The 17,611-nt window shown below is 46.4% G+C and overlaps 1 protein-coding gene and 1 non-coding gene across 11 annotated transcripts in view; both read right to left on the reverse strand.

The window, feature by feature from the left end:
- The window catches only part of PPP6R3 (protein phosphatase 6 regulatory subunit 3), a 318,072-nt gene that overhangs the window by 282,240 nt on the left and 18,221 nt on the right, over positions 1 to 17,611 (reverse strand). For all 10 annotated transcript variants that reach the window (XM_063944360.1, XM_063944362.1, XM_063944364.1 and 7 more), the window contains exon 2: positions 567 to 696. The gene's annotated coding sequence lies outside the window, so the exon portion shown is untranslated. The remainder of the gene's footprint in view (positions 1 to 566; positions 697 to 17,611) is intronic.
- LOC134971073 (U5 spliceosomal RNA) lies at positions 7,909 to 8,024 on the reverse strand. Its single transcript, XR_010190219.1, has one exon. It is a non-coding gene; the product is annotated as a U5 spliceosomal RNA (small nuclear RNA).

Raw genomic sequence — 17,611 nt, forward strand, 5'->3', positions numbered from 1 at the left:
TAGGGAGTCCATATATCCTTTAGAAGGGATCAGGATGATATCCCGGCTGTCAGGATCCAGACAGCCGGATACCAGCAGCGAGCGCATAGTGTCCACTCGCCGCGCTTCGGGCCAGGTGTTCTCTTCTTCCTCAGGTTGTGCCATGGACCACCACCCAAGTGGGGATTCTGACTAACGGCATTTCACCAGGTGTCGGCATTTCGGCATCTGTATCCTGACACCTGGGATCCCGACAGACGGTAAATTGCCTCCCCTTTAGAAAATGATTTAAAACGTCTGATTAACATGTTATTACACGATGGACAGAGGTGGTTCACATATGGTGGTATCAGTATCAAAGGGATAAACGGGTAACAGGACACCTAATATCCTTGTGTGTAGTGCCTTTCTATTTCCCTATTAATCGACCATAAAGGCTTTAACTTGGCAGGAATGGAGAAAGGAACACCATGCCTGCCTGCTACCCAATGTAGTTTACACAGGAGTAAAAAGTTAGGATCTCTTTCCAGTGCACTGAAAATGCATTAAAAATTGAAACGGTAACACCAAAAGTAAATAGTACATACCTGTTAAAATGAATGTGTTAAGAAAATAATACAACTCCTAGTCTCTTCAAATTCTGGCCCATTACAGGGTATCCGGACTACATTAAAAAGGAAATTTCTAAAAGGAACCTTTTGCAGAGCAATCTCCTGCCTAAAAAGAAGGAAAAAAGAAATAAATAAAATGTACTTAGTGTCATTTGGGTAAATTTGGTTTTAAAGAACTGTATACACCCAGATACAAAATATTGGCATAATTTACAGACGTTTCCCTGATACAACGCATCAAATACAGAAAAGGGATATTTGCAAAAGTCAGAATACTTGTGTACCTTGTGTTGACCAGAGACAGATGAAGGACAGCAGACTGCCCTAGTACTTGTGGTCCTATGTATATTAACCTGCAGCTCTGCTGGGTTTTATGGTCCACTTTATTTGTTATAGCTTTTAACAGTTTCAAATTCTTAAAATGTCTGTTGATATTATTAATGGGGTGGCCCTCTCGTAAAGGTGCATACCCACTGAGCTATTTTCCCCCCTGCCCAGTGATGTCAGCAGGGGGTGAACGGCTTTCCATAGCAGGACGCTATGGAAAGCCGTTCATCCCACCATTTATGAAGGGGTGGTCTTCAGTTTGTTGGCTGTCGGGATCCCGGTGCACAGTATACCGGCAACGGAACCCCGACAGCCAGCATACCGACACTTTCTCCCTCTTGGGGGTCCACGACCCCCCTGAAGGGAGAATAGATAGCGTGGCGCCTGTAGCGAGCCCTCAAGGGGCTCATTTGCGCTCACCCAGGGGTATATGCAATTGCGGTCGAATTCCCGAAAATGTCGAAAAACGGGACATTTTCGCCAAAAAAAATTCGACAATGCAATTCAGTACTTTTCGCCAAAAAAACGGACTTTCCAAATTCGACTTTTTGAAATTCGACATTTGTGCAATTCGACAAAAGTATATTCAATTGAAGATTGTAAATTCGACAACAGTGCTTTTAGACCGTAAATTCGTCATTTTCAATCCGCCACACTTTGCTGGTGGAATCTAATAAAAAAAAAAAAAAATTTTTGTGTTTTTTTAATTGGTAATCGCATATCTATTTATATTAGAAGGGATTAGGTACTTGGTTTGTCTATTTTGGAGGCACAAGTATTATTTATATATTTTTAAAAATATTTTTTTTATTTTTTTAATGGAATGGTAAAAATCTGGAAAAAAAAAAAATTCGTGGGGTCCCCCCTCTCCTATGCATAACCAGCCTCGGGCTCTTCGAGCCGGTCCAGGTTCTAAAAATCCGGGGAAAAAACTGACATGGGATCCCCCGTATTTTTAAAACCAACACCGGGCTCTGCGCCTGGTGCAAAAAATACGGGGGACAAAAAGCGTAGGGGTCCCCCATATTTTTTACACCAGCATCGGGCTCCACTAGCTGGGTAGATAATGCCACAGCTGGGGGTCACTTTTATACAGCGCCCTGCGGCCGTGGCATTAAATACGCAACTAGTCACCCCTGGCCGGGGTACCCTGGAGGAGTGGGGACCCCTTCAATCCTGGGGTCCCACCCCCCAGCCACCCAAGGGCCAGGGGTGAAGCCCAAGGCTGTCCCCCCCCCATCCAAGGGCTGCGGATGGGGGGCTGATAGCCTTTGGAAAAAAGAAAGAATATTGTTTGTTCCAGTAGTACTACAAGTCCCAGCAAGCCTCCCCGCAAGCTGGTACTTGGAGAACCACAAGTACCAGCATGCGGGAGAAAAACGGGCCCGCTGGTACCTGTAGTTCTACTGGAAAAAAAATACCCAAATAAAAACAGGACACGCACACAGCGAGAGTAAAACTTTATTTCACACATGTCGACACACACATACTTACCTATGTTCACACACCGACCTCTGTCCACTTGTCCAAGTAGAATCCACGGTGTACCTGAAAATAAAAATTATACTCACCTGATCCAGTGTCCAGATTATAATCCACGTACTTGGCAAAAAAAAAAAAAAAAACGAACACCCGGACCAGGCGGACTGAAAGGGGTCCCATGTTTACAAATGGGACCCCTTTCCCCGAATGCAGAGACCCCCCCCATGACTCCTGTCACAGAAAGGTCCCTTCAGCCAATCAGGAAGCGCCACTTCGTGGCACTCTCCTGATTGGCTGTGTGAGTGTCTGAGCTGGCAGACAGCGCATCGCACAGCCCCCTCCATTAGTTTCAATGGTGGGAACTTTGCGGTCAGCGGTGGGGTTACCCGCGGGTGACCTCACCGCTGACTGCAAAATTCCCACCATTGAAACTAATGGAGGGGGCTGTGCAATGAAAAGGTGAGCAGATGGTTTCTGCATGTGTGGTTCCCACTGTGAAGCATGGAGGAGGTGGTGTGATGGTGCAGGGGTGCTTTGCTGGTGACACTTGGCGATTTATTTTCTGGGAACTCCTTCAAGACTGTTGGAAAACCATTCCAGGAGACTACCATCTGCTCACCTTTGCTGCGTTTCACAAAGACACAGCAGTTGGAACAAAAAAATCTCAAATTTGAACTCATCAGACCAAAGTACAGATTTCCACTGGTCTAATATCCATTCCTTGTGTTTCTTGGCCCAAACAAATCTCTTCTTGTTCATCCTCAGTAGTGGCTTCTTCACAGCAATTCGACCATGAAGGCCTGACCATGAAGGCCTGATTCACGCAGTCTCCTCTGAACAGTTGATGAGATTTGTCTGCTACTTGAACTCTGTAAAGAATTTATGTGGGCTCTAATCTGAGGCGCTGATAAGTAGCGGTTTCTGAGGCTGGTAACTAATGACCTTATCCTCTGCAGCAGAGGTTACTTTTGGTCTTCCTTTCCTGGGGCGGTCCTCATGAGAGCCAGTTTCATCATAGCGTTTGATGGTTTTTGCATCTGCACTTGAGGATACATTCAAAGTTCTTAAAATTTTCCGTATCGACTGACCTTCATGTCTTAAAGTAATTATGGACTGTCGTTTCTCTTTGCCGAGTTGAGTGGTTCGTGCCATAATATGGATTACAACAGTAGTCAAATAGGGGTGTCCACTGTGTACTAACCCTACCTCTGCACAACACAACCGATGATCTCAAACACATTAATAAGGCAAGTAATTCCACAGATTGACTCTTGACAAGGCACACCTGTTAATTCAAAACCATTCCAGGAGACTACCTCATGAAGCTGATTGAGAGAATGCCAAGAGTGTGTAAGGCTGTCATCAAAGCAAAAGGGGGCTACCTTGAGGAATCTAAAACTATAAAAAACATATCTTGATTTGTTTAACACTTTTTTGTTTACAACATAATTCCATGTGTTCTTTCATAATTTTGATGTATTAATCTACAATGTAGAAAATAATTAAAATAAATAAATAAATAAAAACCATTGAATGGGAAGGCGTGTCCAAACTTTTGACTGGGTGGGTGTGTGTTCATTGCACCCATCTTCAAGTTTACGTTTACTACCCAACCCCTAATAGAATTAGCGTGAAGATACATAGCCTATATGTTAACGGACAGTCTAAGGAACATATCAATTTTCCAAATGCGATCAACTTAGCAACCCCGTAAACTATGAATTTGGCACATTTAAGGTTTTCACCCCTTCTCACACCATGCTGATGGGGGCTGAACTTGGACTTAAACTGCAACAGGAGTGTCACTATTCATCTCCACAAACCCAAAAACTATGGATTTTTACATGTCACCCCCTTTCCACCCCCAGGAATGCTATGGGCGTCGTACACTATGCCCCCCCCCCTTCCCCAGGAATGAGGGAGGCAGAGCCACGGCTGCTGTGTTTACACCGATGCCAGCATGAGGGGGTGACGCTAGGCTGCCCGATCACTGCTAGCCACAGTAATCAGAATAGACTACAGCCACGGCAATCATGAGCTGCGGCTGCTAGGTTTATAATGCAGTCAGTATTGGCAGCTTTGCAGCTGCTGGATGGGGTTGGTGCCGCATGGGGCTGCCCAATGACTGTAGCCAGCAGTAATCAGGATACACTGGGGGTAGAATCGCAAGTGCGGCAGGAGGGCTGGAAGGTCCCTCTGATACCAACAGCTGCTGGGCGCTTCCGATTGGTCGCATCTGATGCGACCATGTCAGGAAAAGCCCAACCTAGCTTAGTCGCATCTGCAGTGGTTAAGTAGTGCTTCCAGGGCTAGTTGCAGGTGGTACCTGCATAGCTCCGGGAACTATGACCTACAGTGGGAAATTTAATAGCTCCGGGAACATAACCCAGGAGCTAAAACTCAGCAACTAAATTAAAGCATGGATATCCTTAAAACCTGGACTGTTAGGGCACCTTTATGATTGGATTTGGTAGCCACTCAAACTTTTTTTTTCCTAATGAAAGCAATTATTTAAATTTGGCATGATCACTGACAACCTCATATGCAGGACAGTCAACTCTCATCAGTACAGATAGAGAGTATATATACACACACACATGATTTTTATACCAGTTGGCTCTACTGAGGAACTACGGGGTGCCTTGCAGAAAACAACTATTCTGTTTTGACATTTTTCTGCATTGCAATCTGCTTTGTAACCTTCCCAAAATTTCTTCTGCAACATTAACTAACTGTCTTACCACAGAACCCCATTATTATGTACCTGGCATTCATGCCAACAACTCAAGCAACATTGCAATTGAAGTAAGCTGATTGAGTACAGGATCCAGACGCTGCATCATTTCCGACGAGATATTTACTGGGCATTGTAGACATTAAGGGGGGAATTCAATTGTTTTGGGTGTCTAATAATCCCGTCTCAAAGGGACTGTTTAGGCGAGCAAACAACGATCACAATTAAATTGTTGTTTAGACGCCCATGCATATCGCACCCAAACAGACAGTGATTAGCCGCTTAAAACAGCTACACCTGCCTAAAGTCCTGCTTTGAGTGTCCAAACTCCCGTTCGGATGACCAAAGTAACAACTCACAGCACATTTCTCCTCGCACCTCAGGGGGTTGCAAGAAGAACTGTTTGTCCCCACAGCTACTGGGCATCTAAGTGGAGCAACAATGGAATCACTCCATTCTTTACCCCACCTAGTGGTAGCCATGGAGCAAAACAATTAAATCGGCCCCAAATAGCATTAACGCCAGGCTGTTTCAGGAGGGCTCAGAGCCCTTATGGCGGCACCTCGCTGAAGCAGCCTGCCCTCTTCTGTCCGCACCCACAGGTCGAAATGTCCTGCAGGTGGGAAAAAATAGGATTTTGGTACTTACCAGGTAAATCCTTTTCTTTGAATCCATAGGGGGCACTGGAGTACTCTTGGGATATGGACGGGCGGAGCCGAACAAAGGCACTGAATATTCAAATTTAGGACTCTCCCCCCCCTCCATATCCCCAAGTACCTCAGTGTACTTTGCCAGTGTTTTTTACTGAGCGAACAGGATATAGAGAGGTTGACAATGGAGAATCCCTATAACATAACGGACAACCACAAAGTTGATCCGTAACCTTATTGTCAACTAAACAGTTGACACCTTAACCGATAGAACTTTATAATTTGAGCCAATTGGTGAAAATGTGTTACCCTAAGCTCCTTCGAGCTTAATACCATCCAAGTTAAATTTGTTCACTAAGCTCCCTTGAGCTTACAACAACCCAGGTAAAACTGCTCTGGGTGGGCGTCCAGTGCCCCCTATGGATTCAAAGAAAAGGATTTACCTGGTAAGTACCAAAATCCTATTTTCTTTATCATCCACTAGGGGTCACTGGAGTACTCTTGGGACGTACCAAAGCTTCCCTCGTGGGCGGGAGAGCTGTTTGATACTTGTAACAGTAGGCAGCCAAAGCTAAATGCTGATGGCGCCACCATTCATAACGTGTAAACGTGCACAAACGTGGTGCACTAAAGGCTATGTAGCCGCGTCGTAAACGCTCCACGACCCGCTGGGTGTGACATTCCCACAGAACCTGTGGGATGCTATTACTGACGTAGGCGATTGTAACTTAGCCTTAAGTAAGCCTGACTTGTAGTCATTATTATCCAACTGGATAAAATCTGCTGAGAAACTGGCTAACCCCAGTTTGCAGTATCATATAGAACAAACAACGTATTCATATCACGTACTACATATATAAACGCGTAACGCGTGTACCACATTCAGAATTTTAGAATGTGCTGTCCCCACAGGAACCACTATTGGTATATTGATGTGAAGAATACGAAAGCGGATTTTGTCGGAAGATCTGCTTTGTAATGAGAAAACTCAAATACGGTGGCTTGGAATACAAGGCACCCAAATATGAAAACAAAATCCTTGCCGAAGCACCCTTGGCGAAGCCAAGGCTAGAAGAAAAATGTTTTCCAAAGTGAGAACTTAATACCCATTTGTTGTACGGGTTCAAAAATATGAAACTTAATTCCCATTTGTTGAAAGGATTCCAAAATATGAAAACTAAGAAATCTGAACCCAACCTCAAATCGCCTGGCGCTGTAGGTGGGATAAATAGAGTCTGAACTTTGGTGACACCTTGTAGAAAGATGTTTACAGACGTAAATAGAGGCAAACGCTTTGAAAATAAGTTTACCACACAGATACCTGCACTCTTAGTGCAGATGAACGCAGTTTTCCATCCCATCCCGTTTAACAGAATACGGGTACTTGAAGTATGATGTTGGAAACTTCCGAGGTTTACAACCTATGTAAGCACACAAAATTTTTTAATTATGAGCTGCCTTAAGCGGCTTACTATTTCGTAACATGGTTGGTATAACCGATACTGTAATTCTCTATTTTTTAAGAGAGAGGTCTGAACTCTCACCCCGTCAACCGCAGCTGCGGTACATAGATAATAGGTACATAGGTAACTATGGGTAAAAGAACGTTCCGTGATGTAACAGGTTGGCCGTATTATGAGCGGGGCAAGATCGTGTGCAAGTATTACTTGAAAATTCGAGAAGCAAACTTCTCCGAAACCCATGAGATACCACCAGTATGACTGTGACGAACTGCCTTCTGATCCGTTTTGGCAACGAAGAGAGAAGCGGAAAATGGTGGAGCCAGATACACGATGCTGAATGACCCCATGAATGTGATGTACATATACTGAGCTTTTGTAATTGTGGCGAGATGCCATTATGTATACTTGGGGTAACCGCCTTCTGTGGACTCACATATGAAACACCTCTGGATTTAATGTCCAGTTTTCAAGATCCAAACCCTGACGGGTGAGATCTTTTGTCTAACAAATGTCCACTCACGGATTGATGTCTTGACATTTTCACATAATGGCGTTCTGAGCCATTGAAGATTTGAGTTACCTGCCGCATTGCCATGCGGCTTCTTGGTTTTCACTGGTTGTTGTGTATGCAACTGCCGTTGCTTTGTTTGACTGCTTAAGGGCAGCGTGAGCTAGGCATGAAAAAACAAAATTACATGAAACTCACGGTTGTTCCTGTCTACAGAAATCTTTAGTAAAAAGCGAAAGATTTATTCGTTCTGAAGAGAACCCAGAGTCTATCCCTGGACAGACTGAAAACGAATTATTTATTGCATTGTAAAATGCACAGAGTTCTAGGACATTTATCTATTGCATTGTAAAATGCACAGAGTTCTAGGACATTTATTGACAGCAATCTGTCGTGTTTTAGAACCTTTGCGTTGATTTTAACTACAAATCCTGACTCTCTGTGACTGTCGTCCAGAGTATACGCACCCTTGTCCCTCTGTGAGAAACGCGATTGAAAACACATCTTTATTCTTAATAAGTGAATACACCAATGTACCGCTAATGTGCGTGTACCTTTGTTCTTGCTGGTGTAGTAGGTAAAAGTCTTTGATTTACCGTATTTATAATCTTACCTAGGAATTGACATCGTTTAGACCGACTTAGATGTGATTGTTTTCGAACTTAATCTGCTACCGCAGTATACCTTAGTAGCGCAAGATAGAGGAACTTTGTTGATACATAGTTCTTATGTGAGATGAGCGATTATTCCAACATCACTTTGGTAAATACCGGCAGCGATAAGCAACGGTATAAATGAAATGGTTAATGGTTGTGGCGATTTGCAAACGCTAGAACCTGTGATGAAGAAACCGGACTGGGTAAATACGCATTGTGAAGATCAAATGCAATTATACAATTTTGTGGCTGCAATAAGCAAAAACTAACTGCAGAAAATCCATTTTCATTTTCTAACTGTAGTAAATGACTTGCTGATTGATATTGCAACGGAGCTGTTTGATTTTGCTCAAACAGACGGGAATAAGTCATTTTGACTCTGTTGGCGTACTATTGACTGGTTTATCCGTTCGCCAGAAGCAGTTTTGTACTCTAAGCTGTAAATAGCTGAGACATATATGAGTTGAAGTCATGAAACCTCGCAAATGTAACGTGAAAAGACGCACTTCCACAAATGTAAAAGAGGTCATCAAACCACTGGCTTGCTGACTGTAACGTCCTGTCGTTACAAGACGTGACTGATGTTTATAAAAGAATAAAACGCTGTTACAAGTATATTGTATGCGCTAATGTAGAATATCGTAAAGGGATAAAATGTCGTTACACATATATCCAATTTAGGAGCAAACAAGCTCTGGGCTTGTCGCGCTTAACTAGCGACAATTTGAAAATAACCGGCGTTAGCAAAAGCTTTACAGATATACTCTGCAGCTTCTTTTAACCGTGATCGGCATGGTTCCATAGATAGATTCTAGTGACCCAAATGTATCTGTTTGACAGAAACGCATATACCAATGGCGGATCGCGTCCTTTTGGAAACTATTATGTATGGTTGTCTAAAACCCCGCACTATCTGAGTGCTGGACTAATGTACCCTGCTCACTTGTAGTTATCGGTGTGAGATTTGACATAGAATCGTGAATTAAATTATTAGACTAGTGAAATAAACACTCTGGTACCCAAAGGAAAATTGTCACTTTGGAAAGATTGTCTTTTGTTAGCGCTGGCGGAGTTATTCTGAGACTCCGATTACCGCTGTTTTAATTTGAATTGCCAATGTTAACATTTTTAGTCTGCACTAGAGCCTTATTCGCTATGTAGACAGACATCATAATAGGCAACAGACAGACACTTGCACGATTATTATATGGCATATATATCTATATATATATGTTATTGCTGAACAGCATATTTATTAGGAAACCAAAGTCTTTATGTGAAAAGCAGTTCACATGGGCATGAAACCCGAACCAAATTCCTACTAACACCCCTGCGCCTTCTGGTGGCTTAAAGATGTAGGGCAGGAATGTTCCAGAATTATCTTGAACAAATAAAAAAAAAAAAAACATGGTTAAACGTGTAATAGGTTATGCCACTGATAACCTATTGCCAGCCAAAGCCTCATATATATATTATATATATATACAAAGTGTTTACACCTATAATCACAGTTCATACTGATATTATTGCCAGCAAAAGCTTCATTATATTTATATATATAAAACGTGCTGAAACATCACAGTACACAGTGTACATTGTTTAACGTGCTGCGCTGCTTGTGTATTTTGAACCCATGCAGCCTTTGCTGCTGCTATGGGTATTATTCCCCCCCCCCCTGCATCCCTTACCTGCAGCGTACGGAGATCGGGAGCAGGGAGAGCAGGAGAGCCTGATCTAGCGCCGGGGAGCCGTCCGGCAGCTGCTTCCTACAGCAGTACACAGTCTCCCTGTGTCTGCGGTGTGTCTTTGGAAAAGTGGCCTGCGTCCTTTAGTGACGTGCGGCCACTGTCTCGGCGGCGTGTAGCGGTGCCGGGCCATGAAAGCAGTGAGAGCGGCCGGCGTCTGAGTGACGTGCGGCCGCTCTCTTAGTTGAGCTCCCGGAGAATGTCGGCGGCGTGTAACGGTGCCGCAGCAGAGCAGTGAGAGCGGCCGGCGTCTGAGTGACGTGCGGCCGCTCTACTTAGTTCAGCCCAGGAGAATGGCGGTAGCGTCTAGCGGTGCCGTGCCCTCAGAGCAGTGAGAGCGGCCGGCGTCTGAGTGACGTGCGGCCGCTCTCTTAGTACAGCGCACGGAGATTCTCGTACCGGGCCATCAGCGCAGTGAGAGCGGCCAACGTCTGAGTGACGTGCGGCCGCTCTGCGCATCGTTCAGCAAGACCTTCAGCGGCGTGTAGTTCTACAGTATAACACTCACGTGCTCAGCGGCTATGTCATTTCTACAGCATAACACACACACAGCAGGGCGGCAGCGTGAGCTGACCGCCCTGACACTCATACCTTGTGCCGCCTTCTCTTCTCTCTGCAAGCTCCGTTTCAGCCTCATCTTGGCTGTGACGGAGCTTCTGTAAGTGTAAGCTCCTTCCAGCTCTTTGTCTTATCCTGGCTGTAACGGATCTTCTTTCTGTAAGCTCCGTTCAGTTTAAAGGAGACAATGGCTGCCTGTGGCTGTGAGGGTGCTCTTTGTGAGGACCGACACGCCATGCGCTTGCCTATAGCGCCTGTGGCTGTGAGGGTGCTCTTTGTGAGGACCGACACGCCATCCGCTGCCTTGCAGCGACACCATCCCGGACCCATGTTTTTCCATAAACTGAGACGGGCAGTGTAAAAATTAAAAATAAAAATAAAAATCTGAAAAGTGGCCATTGCCACAAGCCGATGTTCATCTGTGAGCACCGAAAAAACACTGGCAAAGTACACTGAGGTACTTGGGGATATGGAGGGGGGGGAGAGTCCTAAATTTGAATATTCAGTGCCTTTGTTCGGCTCCGCCCGTCCATATCCCAAGAGTACTCCAGTGACCCCTAGTGGATGATAAAGAAATAAGATTTTACTCACCGGTAAATCTATTTCTCGTAGTCCGTAGTGGATGCTGGGGACTCCGTAAGGACCATGGGGAATAGCGGCTCCGCAGGAGACTGGGCACAACTAAGAAAGATTTAGGACTACCTGGTGTGCACTGGCTCCTCCCTCTATGCCCCTCCTCCAGACCTCAGTTAGGATACTGTGCCCGGAAGAGCTGACACAATAAGGAAAGGATTATGGAATCCCGGGTAAGACTCATACCAGCTACACCAATCACACCGTATAACTCGTGATACTATACCCAGTTAACAGTATGAAACATAACTGAGCCTCTCAACAGATGGCTCTAAACAATAACCCTTTAGTTAAACAATAACTATATACAAGTATTGCAGACAATCCGCACTTGGGATGGGCGCCCAGCATCCACTACGGACTACGAGAAATAGATTTACCGATGAGTAAAATCTTATTTTCTCTGACGTCCTAAGTGGATGCTGGGACTCCGTAAGGACCATGGTGATTATACCAAAGCTCCCAAACGGGCGGGAGAGTGCGGGTGACTCTGCAGCACCGAATGGGCAAACACAAGGTCCTCCTCAGCCAGGGTATCAAACTTGTAGAATTTTGCAAATGTGTTTGACCCCGACCAAGTAGCTGCTCGGCAAAGTTGTAAAGCCGAAACCCCTCGGGCAGCCGCCCAAGAAGAGCCCACCTTTCTCGTGGAATGGGCTTTTACTGATCTAGGATGCGGCAGTCCAGCCGCAGAATGTGCAAGCTGAATCGTGCTACAGATCCAGCGAGCAATAGTCTGCTTTGAAGCAGGAGCACCCAGCTTGTTGGGTGCATACAGGACAAATAGCGAGTCAGTTTTTCTGACACTAGCTATCCTGGAAACATAAATTTTTAGGGCCCTGACTACGTCCAGCAACTTGGAATCCTCCAAGTCCTTAGTAGCCGCAGGGACCACAATAGGTTGGTTCAAATGAAAAGCTGACACCACCTTAGGCAGGAATTGGGAACGAGTCCTCAATTCCGCCCTATCCATATGGAAAATCAGATAAGGGCTTTTACATGACAAAGCCGCCAATTCTGACACACGCCTGGCCGAAGCCAAGGCCAACAGCATGACCACCTTCCATGTGAGATACTTTAGCTCCACGGTTTTAAGTGGCTCAAACCAATGCGACTTTAGGAAATCCAACACCACGCTGAGATCCCAAGGTGCCACAGGAGGCACAAAAGGAGGCTGAATATGTAGCACTCCTTTAACAAAAGTCTGAACTTCAGGCAGTGAAGCCAGTGCTTTTTGGAAGAAAATCGACAGAGCCGAAATCTGGACTTTAATGGAACCCAATTTGAGGCCCATAGTCACCCCTGACTGTAGGAAGTGCAGGAATCGCCCTAGCTGAAATTCCTCCGTTGGGGCCTTCCTGGCCTCACACCAAGCAACATATTTTCGCCATATGCGGTGATAATGTTTTGCGGTCACATCCTTCCTGGCTTTGATCAGCGTAGGAATGACTTCCTCCGGAATGCCCTTTTCCTTTAGGATCCGGTGTTCAACCGCCATGCCGTCAAACACAGCCGCGGTAAGTCTTGGAACAGACAGGGCCCCTGCTGCAGCAGGTCTTGTCTGAGCGGTAGAGGCCATGGGTCCTCTGAGATCATTTCTTAAAGTTCTGGGTACCAAGCTCTTCTTGGCCAATCCGGAACAATGAGTATAGTTCTTACTCTTCTCCTTTTTATTATCCTCAGTACCTTGGGTATGAGAGGAAGAGGAGAGAACACATAAACCGACTGGTACACCCACGGTGTCACTAGAGCGTCCACAGCTATCGCCTGAGGGTCCCTTGACCTGGCGCAATATTGTTCTAGCTTTTTGTTGAGGCGGGACACCATCATGTCCACCTGTGGCCTTTCCCAACGGTTTGCAATCAGCTGGAAGACTTCTGGATGAAGTCCCCACTCTCCCGGGTGGAGGTCATGCCTGCTGAGGAAGTCTGCTTCCCAGTTGTCCACTCCCGGAATGAACACTGCTGACCGTGCTAACACGTGATTTTCCGTCCATCGGAGAATCCTTGTGGCTTCTGCCATCGCCATCCTGCTTCTTGTGCCGCCCTGTCGGTTTACATGGGCGACCGCCGTGATGTTGTCTGACTGGATCAGTACCGGCTGGTTTTGAAGCAGGGGTCTTGCCTGACTTAGGGCATTGTAAATGGCCCAGAATATTTATGTGTAGGGAAATCTCCTGGCTTGACCAGAGTCCTTGGAAGTTTCTTCCCTGTGTGACTGCCTCCCAGCCTCGAAGGCTGGCATCCGTGGTCACCAGGACCCAGTCTTGTATGCCGAATCTGCGGCCCTCCAGAAGATGAGCACTCTGCAGCCACCACAGTAGAGACACCCTGGTCCTTGCAGACAGGGTTATCAGCCGATGCATCTGAAGATGCGATCCGGACCACTTGTCCAACAGATCCCACTTAAAGATCCTTGCATGGAACCTTCCGAATGGAATTGCTTCGTAAGAAGCTACCATCTTTCCCAGGACTCGCGTGCAGTGGTGCACCGACACCTGTTTCGGTTTTAGGAGGTCTCTGACTAGAGATGACAACTCCTTGGCCTTCTCCTCCGGGAGAAATACCTTTTTCTGTTCTGTGTCCAGAACCATTCCCAGGAACAGTAGACGCGTTGTAGGAACCAGCTGCGACTTTGGAATATTCAGGATCCAGCCGTGCTGCTGTAGCACTCCCCGAGCTAGTGCTACTACGATCAACAACTGTTCCCTGGACCTCGCCTTTATAAGGAGATCGTCCAAGTACGGGATAACTATAACTCCCTTTTTCCGAAGGAGTATCATCATTTCGGCCATTACCTTGGTAAATACCCTCGGTGCCGTGGACAGACCAAACGGCAACGTCTGGAATTGGTAATGACAGTCCTGTACCACAAATCTGAGGTACTCCTGGTGAGGAGGGTAAATGGGGACATGCAGGTAAGCATCCTTGATGTCCAGTGATACCATGTAATCCCCTTCCTCCAGGCTTGAAATAACCGCCCTGAGCGATTCCATCTTGAACTTGAACCTCTTTATATAAGTGTTCAAGGATTTCAAATTTAAAATGGGTCTCACCGAACCGTCCGGTTTCGGTACCACAAACATTGTGGAATAGTAACCCCTTCCTTGTTGAAGGAGGGGTACCTTGACTATCACCTGCTGCGAATACAGCTTGTGAATTGCCTCCAGCACTTCCTCCCTGTCCGGGGGAGCTGTTGGCAAGGCAGATTTGAGGAAACGGCGAGGGGGAGACGTCTCGAATTCCAGCTTGTATCCCTGAGATACTACTTGTAGAATCCAGGGATCCACCTGTGAGCGAGCCCACTGGTCGCTGAAGTTCTTGAGACAGGCCCCCACCGTACCTGGCTCCGCCTGTGGAGCCCCAGCGTCATGCTGTGGACTTAGAGGAAGCGGGGGAGGGCTTTTGTTCCTGGGAACTGGCTGTATGCTGCAGCTTTTTCCCTCTACCTCTGCCTCTGGGCAGAAAGGACGCGCCTTTAACCAGCTTGCCTTTCTGGGGCCGAAAGGACTGTACTTGATAATACGGTGCTTTCTTTGGCTGTGAGGGAACATGGGGTAAAAATGCTGACTTCCCAGCTGTCGCTGTGGAAACGAGGTCCGAGAGACCATCCCCAAACAACTCCTCACCCTTGTAAGGCAAAACTTCCATGTGCCTTTTAGAATCTGCATCCCCTGTCCACTGCCGAGTCCATAAACCCCTCCTGGTAGAAATGGACATTGCACTTATTTTAGATGCCAGCCGGCAAATATCCCTCTGTGCATCTCTCATGTATAAGACTGCGTCTTTAATATGCTCTATGGTTAGCAATATAGTGTCCCTGTCTAAGGTATCAATATTTTCTGACAGGGAATCTGACCACGCAGCTGCAGCACTGCACATCCATGCTGAAGCAATAGCTGGTCTCAGTATAATACCCGAGTGTGTATAAACAGACTTCAGGATAGCCTCCTGCTTCCTATCAGCAGGTTCCTTTAGGGCGGCCGTGTCCGGAGACAGTAGTGCCACCTTCTTTGACAGGCGTGTGAGCGCTTTATCCACCCTAGGGGATGTCTCCCAACGTGACCTATCCTCTGGCGGGAAAGGATACGCCATTAGTAACTTTTTAGAAATTACCAGTTTCTTATCGGGGGAAGCCCACGCTTCTTCACATACTTCATTTAATTCATCAGAAGGGGGAAAAAACCACTGGTAGTTTTTTCTCCCCAAACATAATACCCTTTTTTGTGGTACCTGGGGTAATATCAGAAATGTGCAACACATTTTTCATTGCCGTAATCATGTAACGGGTGGCTCTACTGGAATGTACACTAGTCTCATCATCGTCGACACTGGAGTCAGTATCTGTGTCGACTTCTGTGTCTGCCATCTGAGGTAGCGGGCGTTTTAGAGCCCCTGATGGCTTTTGAGACGCCTGGGCAGGCACGAGCTGAGAAGCCGGCTGTCCCACATCTGCTATGTCGTCAAACCTTTTATGTAAGGAGTTGACACCGTCACGTAATTCCTTCCACATGTCCATCCAGTCGGGTGTCGACCCCGCAGGGGGTAACATCACATTTATCGGCACCGGCTCCGCCTCCACATAAGCCTCCTCATCAAACATGTCGACACAGCCGTACCGACACACACAGGGAATGCTCTGACTGAGGACAGGACCCCACAAAGTCCTTTGGGGAGACAGAGAGAGAGAGTATGCCAGCACAAACCAGAGCACTATATAATGCAGGGATTCACACTACACACAGTGATTTTTCCCCTATAGCTGCTAATATTACACAGATTGCGCCTAAATTTAGTGCCCCCCCCCCTCTCTTTTTTACCCTATGGAGTCTGGAAACTGCAGGGGAGAGCCTGGGGAGCGTCCTTCCAGCGGAGCTGTGAGGGAAAATGGCGCCAGTGTGCTGAGGGAGATAGCTCCGCCCCTTTTTCGGCGGACTTCTCCCGCTTTTTTATGGAAAGTTATGGCAGGGGATTTTGTATATATATATATATATATATATATATATATATATATATATATATATATATATATATATATATATATATATATATATATATATATATATAGTGTCTTAATGACTATATTATGTGGTAATTTGCCAAGTAAGGTACTCTTATTGCAGCCCAGGGCGCCCCCCCCCCAGCGCCCTGCACCCATCAGTGACCGGAGTGTGTGGTGAGCATGGGGAGCAATGGCGCACAGCTGCAGTGCTGTGCGCTACCTTAATGAAGACCGAAGTCTTCTGCCGCCGATTTCCAGGAACGTCTTCTTGCTTCTGGCTCTGCAAGGGGGACGGCGGCGCGGCTCCGGGACCGGACGACCGAGGCTGGGCCTGTGTTCGATCCCTCTGGAGCTAATGGTGTCCAGTAGCCTAGAAGCCCAAGCTAGCAGGTTCGCTTCTCTCCCCTCGGTCCCTCGTAGCAGTGAGTCTGTTGCCAGCAGATCTCACTGAAAATAAAAAAAATAAGATTTTACTTACCGATAAATCTATTTCTCGTAGTCCGTAGTGGATGCTGGGACTCCGTCAGGACCATGGGGATTAGCGGCTCCGCAGGAGACAGGGCACAAAAATAAAAGCTTTAGGACTAGGTGGTGTGCACTGGCTCCTCCCCCTATGACCCTCCTCCAAGCCTCAGTTAGGATACTGTGCCCGGACGAGCGTACACAATAAGGATGGATTTTGAATCCCGGGTAAGACTCATACCAGCCACACCAATCACACCGTACAACCTGTGATCTGAACCCAGTTAACAGTATGACAAACGTAGGAGCCTCTGAACAGACGGCTCACAACAATAACAACCCGATTTTTTTGTAACAATAACTATGTACAAGTATTGCAGACAATCCGCACTTGGGATGGGCGCCCAGCATCCACTACGGACTACGAGAAATAGATTTATCGGTAAGTAAAATCTTATTTTCTCTGACGTCCTAGTGGATGCTGGGACTCCGTCAGGACCATGGGGATTATACCAAAGCTCCCAAACGGGCGGGAGAGTGCGGATGACTCTGCAGCACCGAATGAGAGAACTCCAGGTCCTCTTTAGCCAGGGTATCAAATTTGTAGAATTTTACAAACGTGTTCTCCCCCGACCACGTAGCTGCTCGGCAGAGTTGTAATGCAGAGACCCCTCGGGCAGCCGCCCAAGATGAGCCCAACTTCCTTGTGGAATGGGCCTTGATAGATTTAGGCTGTGGCAGGCCTGCCACAGAATGTGCAAGTTGAATTGTGCTACAAATCCAACGAGCAATCGTCTGCTTA

This window comes from Pseudophryne corroboree, chromosome 11 (genome assembly GCF_028390025.1).
Source record: "Pseudophryne corroboree isolate aPseCor3 chromosome 11, aPseCor3.hap2, whole genome shotgun sequence".
In the NCBI taxonomy this organism is placed as follows: domain Eukaryota; kingdom Metazoa; phylum Chordata; class Amphibia; order Anura; family Myobatrachidae; genus Pseudophryne; species Pseudophryne corroboree.